This window comes from Tursiops truncatus, chromosome 14, assembly GCF_011762595.2.
Source record: "Tursiops truncatus isolate mTurTru1 chromosome 14, mTurTru1.mat.Y, whole genome shotgun sequence".
NCBI classification, from domain to species: Eukaryota; Metazoa; Chordata; class Mammalia; order Artiodactyla; family Delphinidae; genus Tursiops; species Tursiops truncatus.
In genome coordinates this window covers 20860967-20868053 of record NC_047047.1, presented here as the reverse complement: position 1 = coordinate 20868053, position 7087 = coordinate 20860967, and the positions used below count along the sequence as shown (strand labels likewise).

The 7087-nt window shown below is 36.4% G+C and overlaps 1 pseudogene; it reads left to right on the top strand.

Annotated features, from left to right (window-relative positions):
• The first annotated feature begins 5495 nt into the window (after nt 1-5495).
• LOC117307807 (H/ACA ribonucleoprotein complex subunit 1 pseudogene) lies at nt 5496-6705 on the top strand (annotated as a pseudogene).
• The last annotated feature ends 382 nt before the right edge of the window (nt 6706-7087 follow it).

Here is a 7087-nt window from a genome sequence, read left to right as displayed (position 1 = left end):
TAAATAATAAATACATACAAAAATAAATAACCACACTTAAAATAGAAACATTGATACTGGCACACTCTATTTACTAAATAATCAGTTCTGGACATTGACTTTTTGAGAATCTTTATAATGTAAAGCTATTCTTAACCCCATATACATAAATCATACAATAGTCATAATTTCTTTCTAATAATCATATTCAATATGATTATTTCCTGGAGATGGATCAGGAAAGATGAAAGGAAGAATGATTGGAGGAGAGGTGTTGACTCTGGGGTAGTATTATGTTTCAGAGAGAGAGCTCTCACCTCTGATCTTGAGAAATATATGATGTCAAAAAAAAAAAAGACAGTTTGCACTGGAGAAATTTAAACAGACAAGGAAGCCTTTTATAAATTATTTACAGCTTTACTGAAACATAATTTAAAAATGAAATTGTGTATATTTAAAGTGTACTATAAGACCATTTGATATAGGCATACATTGTAAAGTGAATACCACAATCAAGTTAATTACCATATCTATCCACCTTATATAGTTACTTCATAGCTATTTTTTGTGTGTGAGACAGAATGCTGAAGATCTATTCTCTTAGCAAATTTCATATATACAATATTATTAAGTACAGTTAATGTACACTGTACATTAGTTTCTTAGAACTTATTTATCTCATAACTGAGACTTTGTACCTTTGACCAACATCTTCCCATTTTCCTCATTTCTGCCCTAACCCCTAACAACCATTTTCAACTCTGTTTCTATGAATCCAATTATTTTCTTTTTTTTTTAGATTCCACATGTAAATGATATCATGCAGTCTTTCTATGTCTGAAGAGCATAATGCCCTCCAGTTTCATCCATGCTCTCACAAGTGGCACAATTTCATTTTTTTCATGGCTGAATATTATTCCATTGTCTATAAATAGAAATATAGATAGACAGATATAGAGATACATAGATATCACAATTTTAATTTGCTTTTCTGTCAACAGACATGTTGTTTCTATATCTTGACTATTGGAAATAGTGTTGGAATGAACATGGGGACACAGATAGCTCTTGGAGATAGTGATTTTCTTTCCTTTGTATATATATCCAGAAGTGGAATTGCTGGATCATATGGTAGTTCTAGTTTTAAATTCTTGAGGAAGCTCCATACTGTTTTCCATAATAATTTTACCAATTTACATTCCCACTAACAGTGTATAAGGGTTCTCTTTTCTTCATGTCCATGCCAACATTTGTTATCTTTTGTCTTTTTGATAATAGCCATTCTAACAGATGTAAGATGAGATCTAATTGTGATTTAGATTTGCATAATCGAAAGGAAACCTTTAATCAGCATACTGCAATAAGCGAAAGAGGCCAGAACCAAAGTCTGAACACAAGGATGCTGAAAGAAGGAGCTGGAGAGTTTTGTGGAGGTGGGGTGACTAATGTTACCTTTATTTACTAATGACCTTACTCAAAGGAAGTGTAAACTTACTCCTATTTCAGGACAGGAGGTAGTTTTACAACTTGGAGAAAGACAGCCATGAAATTTAGGCTTCTACTCTCCCATGGGGACTGGAAGATAGGGCTATCTATCTTCTTTGATGATTACATTTCAAAGAGATGTCTCTCAGGTCCTTGAGAAAGACATTCCTGTTTTGTAAAACTGATAACAGCCTTTCTAATTGATATTATGAGAATATTTACTTATCTATTTATTTAAAGTTATATTAGTTTCAGGTTTATAACATAGTGATTCAATATTTTTACAGATTATACTCCATTTAAAATTATTACAAAACAACGGCTGTATTTCCCTGTGCTGTACAATATTTTTGTTGCTTATCTATTTTATACATAGTAGCATGCAAGAGTCATTTTAAAAGACTTACATCTCAAAGGAGAAGAGAAAGGATTTGTAATTACAAGTTTTCTAAAGTAAGCGTTCTAAGAAAAGGAGAGCCTGGTGCGTAGGGTAAGTAGGAAGCCTGTTTAAAGATTAGTCAAATGAAGGAGACATTAAGACCACTTTGGTCAGTGAATTCTCTCTTTAGAGTCAATGAAAATTTATTAGCAAAAAACTAAGCCACATTTCAAATATACTTTATAAACTATATAACTAAATGTTAATTTTAAAGATCTCAGAATTATTTTAACTCTACCTAAGAACTTTTTGTTGAAGGATTATGGTGTTAAAAAATGAAAAGCAAATAACTACATTAGTAGGAAAATAGATAATCAAATTGTTATGCAACCATACTTTGGCACATTAAGCATATATTGAAATAAACTTAATAGATGTATACTGAAGGGATTCAGAATGAGCCTCCCCAAAATGTGTCACTTTGGCAGTAATACTATTTTGAGCTAAAGGCAATCAAGACACAGTAGAGTCAAAAGCAAAAACAAAACAAAAACTTTTACCTTTCCTTTAACTGTCTAAAAGAATTTAGACAGGGGACCTGGTCCAGAAGGAAAGCTATTACCAAAGAATAGCTTTTTATCTGAATGACCTATCTCTGGCAGGACAAACATCTAATTACCAAACACCTGCTCTTCTTATCTTCCTGTGAATTACCCTCCTCCCCTTTGAAGCCCCAGGTGGCTATTCCATTCCTCAGCTCAAATGGTACATAAGCCTCAATTGTCAGGCTTGTCCTTGAATCTCATTGTCTTTGTGGTGCCCCTATACAAACATAATTAAATGTGGTTATTTTTCTCCTGTTAATCTGTCTTATGTTAATTTGATTATTAGACCAGTCAAAGAACCTAGAAGAGCAAGGAAAATATTTCCTCCCCTACAATATATATTTTTCTTAAAAGGGTATCCAAGATGTATTACTTCAGTTGCTCAGGCCAAAATCCTTGTTGATGTATCTCTCATATCCCACTGCCAATCCTTCAGCAAAAGCTGTTGGCTCCAATTTCACAATGTCCACAGTCTGATTACTTCTTATTACCTCTGCTGCTACCATCTGGCCCAGCCATCATCTCTAACATGAACCACTATGATAGCCTCCTCATTGGTCTCCCTGCTTCTAGAATGTCTCTCTCTCCAAAACATAGCCTCACACTGCTGTTAAAGTTACCTTTTAAAAAGTTGAATCACATCAGCTGGTCAGATCATGTTAACCTTCTGCTCCAATCATTAGCCAACTCTGTGTGATCTGGCACCTTCCTGATCCTCAGACATCTTCATGTCTCAGTGCTTTTGAACAGGCTATTTCTTCTTTCTGAGATGCTCTTATCCCACCACATCTAACTGCACCCCCTTAAATTCTGCTAAAATATCACCTTCTCTTTGAGGTCAACTCTTCCCACCCCAGTTTAAAATGCAGCCTGCTCACACTCCCAAAGCACTTGCAAACTTCCTTATCCTGATGGCTTTTATCACCTCCTAGCAAACTTGCTATTTATTTTTTTTATGTTTATGATTTATTTTCTGTCTCTTCCCAATAAAATGAAATTTTTACAAGAGTGAAAAATCTGTGCTTTGTTTATTCATGTTATCAAATAGAACAGAGCCTGACAGAGATGCTGCCCATTGAATGTTTGTTGAATATATGACACATAAAAATATTTGTCACCAGAATAAGTGAAAAACTCATGTGAACTATCAAACTGTACCTCAATGTCTTACTTATTATTGAGTATGCTTTTTTAGTAGTCTTAAAATGCTGACAGGAATTGTAAACACACACCAATCAAAAACATTTTAAAAATATATTTTTAATATTATGGAAGTTATTTAAGCTAACTGAAATATGTATTATTAAAATCTAGACAGGATAAGTCCACTTTTGTGATTACTCATAGTGAAATTTTTATTATGAAAAATACTTAAGTTCAGGACAGATATAGGTCAAAAATGAAAACACAAGTATAAACTAGGAAATATTTTTTGACTCAATACTTATTGGGATAAAACTATGATGATGTAATTTGTTTTTCAATGAAGTATCCATGTAGATCAGGTAAAATTAATATTCCTACTGGTTATTTACTTGTGTAGTCAAGGCAGGATGATTAATTTGAGCAGAAGTGTGTTTACTGTTACTTTTGGGAAAAAAGTGTAATATACCGGTGTAGTGTACTGACTCATATTATTTTGAAATTATTGAGAGATCTAAATTAAAATACAAATAAGCTGAGATAAAGTCACCATAGAAAATATGTTTCTGAGGTAACTCCTTGGACTTCTACTTTATCTGCTGGAAGTGAATCCCTTCAGACTGCTTCTTTTGGATTGTAATAAGAAGTTGTTTGATTTAAAAATATCTTACCACCACAAACAAAGCTATGATATAGTTTTCTTAAAATAAAAGGTTAAATGTGTTTTACTTTTCTCACCTTTTTTATTGGTTTTGTTTTTAAAATATTCATGTGAGATCATGAACATGAGACCATGTTAGAGAAAAAAATGGTTTTGAGCCACATGGATAATCTCTTCTTTAAAAACAAAATCAAGTAAATAAAAAGCTCTAACAACCAATATTATCAAGATTTATCTTAAAGTAGCTTATTTATTCTTGAAATGTTTTTCTCTGAGTTAAGCTCACAACAATTTTTGATTGAGCCCTCACCATCTTCCAAGAAATAACATATGGATAAAGTTAAAAAGTAGAAGTATATTAGGATGTACTAAAGCTACCTTCTGGGAAATGTACATATATAAATGACAAATCCTATATCTGCTGTTGAATGACAATAAAGAAAGCCAATAATTCATAGCACCTGAGCCCTGAAAACCAAGCAGTAACACCAACAGTTTCTAATGTTATATTATAAGCTAGAGATTATTCACTACACAAGGACTATATGCTTTGTATTCATTGTAGTTCTTGGTTACAAACAACAGAAAATTTATTCAAGTTACTCTAATCAGAAAAGGTGTTTTCTGGAAAGGTATTGGGTATCTCTGCAGAATAGAAGAATAGAGCAAAAATCACACCGCAAGAAGAGTCAGCCCAACACTAGCATCACCAGTGGTTTTAACTGTCCCTGTTTCTTTGAACCATTCTCTCAGTATTCAGTATCCAGGCCTGGAGTATGGTTCAGTGATCTTATGTATGGCTATGCCCTAGGGAGAGCCAGGGTCTAGTTTATCTGTCTATGCTGGGGGATAAGGACACTGCCTCCTGTCAAAATGCCTAACCAGTAGATTCCACAAGTAGAGGAAGAGGTCTCACATGGCAGAAATCTTACCAAAAAAAACAAGAAAAGAAAGAATAGCCTCCAAATATCTTTATTACAAGCAGACCTCATGAGTGTGATTAGCAAATAAAAACTGCAATGAGGAAAATACTTTAATTTTTGACCATCTCCCCAACAGTAACCACAGAAATAAAAAATATTTGCTTTAGAACTGATTAAATTAGCTGGTAACAATTGTTGTTTTTTGATTTAACATATTTTTATGCTATTTCCTCATCAGGAGCCAAAATTTTGCTTTGAAATACTATAGAAAAGCACTTGAGGTCACTTCCTCCGCTCGCCGTAGGCAAATAGACCTAACTGTCGTAAAGTAGCGGTTGACGTTAGATATTATTGATACCCTTCCATCGCTGAAGGCTTTTTCGGGCAGGTGACAGCGTCCCTGATTCCGCGGGTGACTGGCTGGCTTTCTGAACCAGTTATTCGAGTTTCTATTTGGTTCCCTCCCCACCTCCGTTTTGTGCCGGTACGGTGGCCGAAGAGGCTCTTGTGCGGCGGAAGTACCGGGCGGGAGAGTGTGAGCCTCCGGGCCTGAGGTGCACGTGGCGCCGGTGGGAGCGAGCATGTCTTTTCGTGGCGGAGGTCGCGGAGGCTTTAGTCGAGGTGGCGGCTTCGGTCGCGGCGGCAGCAGCAACCACCACTTCCGAGGTGGAGGCGGCGGCAATTTCAGAGGCGGCGGCGGCGGCAGAGGAGGATTTGGACGAGGGGGCGGCCGCGGAGCTTTTAACAGAGGCCAGGACCACGGACCTCCAGAGCAAGTAGTTTTATTAGGAGAGTTCCTGCACCCCTGTGAGGATGACATAGTTTGTAAATGTACCACAGATGAAAATAAGGTGCCTTATTTCAATGCTCCAGTTTATTTAGAAAACAAAGAACAAATTGGAAAGGTGGATGAAATATTTGGACAACTTAGAGATTTTTATTTTTCAGTTAAATTGTCAGAGAACATGAAGGCATCTTCCTTTAAAAAACTGCAGAAGTTTTATATAGACCCATATAAGCTGCTGCCGTTGCAGAGGTTTCTACCTCGACCTCCGGGTGAGAAGGGGCCTCCCAGAGGCGGTGGCAGGGGCGGTCGAGGAGGAGGAAGAGGCGGAGGTGGCAGAGGTGCGAGGGGTGGTGGTTTTAGAGGTGGAAGAGGAAGTGGAGGTGGAGGTTTCAGAGGAGGAAGAGGGGGGGGGGTGGTTTTAGAGGAAGAGGACGTTAAGTGTAACAGTTGACAGAGAAACTTCACCAGTTGACTTCGGCATTAACCTCATGATCTACATCTATGGATCAGAAACTCGTTTCATGATCAAATCTTGAAGAGCTGGTCATTTTATGACAGTGGAGCTAAAATGTCAACGTCATGCAAAAACGAGTGTGGCAGAAGAGGCAGTTTTGCTCTAAAAGAGTATGAACAAATGTTTTAATGTTTTGTACAATGCTTGGAACTTGTGGGTGTTCAGTAAAGGGGCAGCTTTCATCTGAAGCGTATTTGAATTTTTAAAATAAAGTGTTCTATTCCTTTAAGTTAAAAAAAAAAAAAAAGAAAAGAAAAGCACTTGAGCCCAAGAGTAGTTTTTGCATCATAAATGAAGCCCTCTTGTTAAGAGTTAATGTGGAACATAGCAGGTATGATTAGGATTGTTTGGAACCAGACTGAGTTCAAATCCTGGCTCTATTCCTTGCCTATGTGTGAACTTGCACACATCAAGCTTTCACTGTACCTTAGCTTGCTCATTTGTAAAATGGGAAGAAGAATAGTATCTATCTCTGGAGGCTGTTGTTAGGATTGAATTTATATGAGCACAACAGTACCAGCAGGAGTGAGCACAATGCACCCATGAACCACCATTATCACTGGTTGCCTCTGCTAAGTGACCACGATCTACTTCATATGCTGGAAATATGG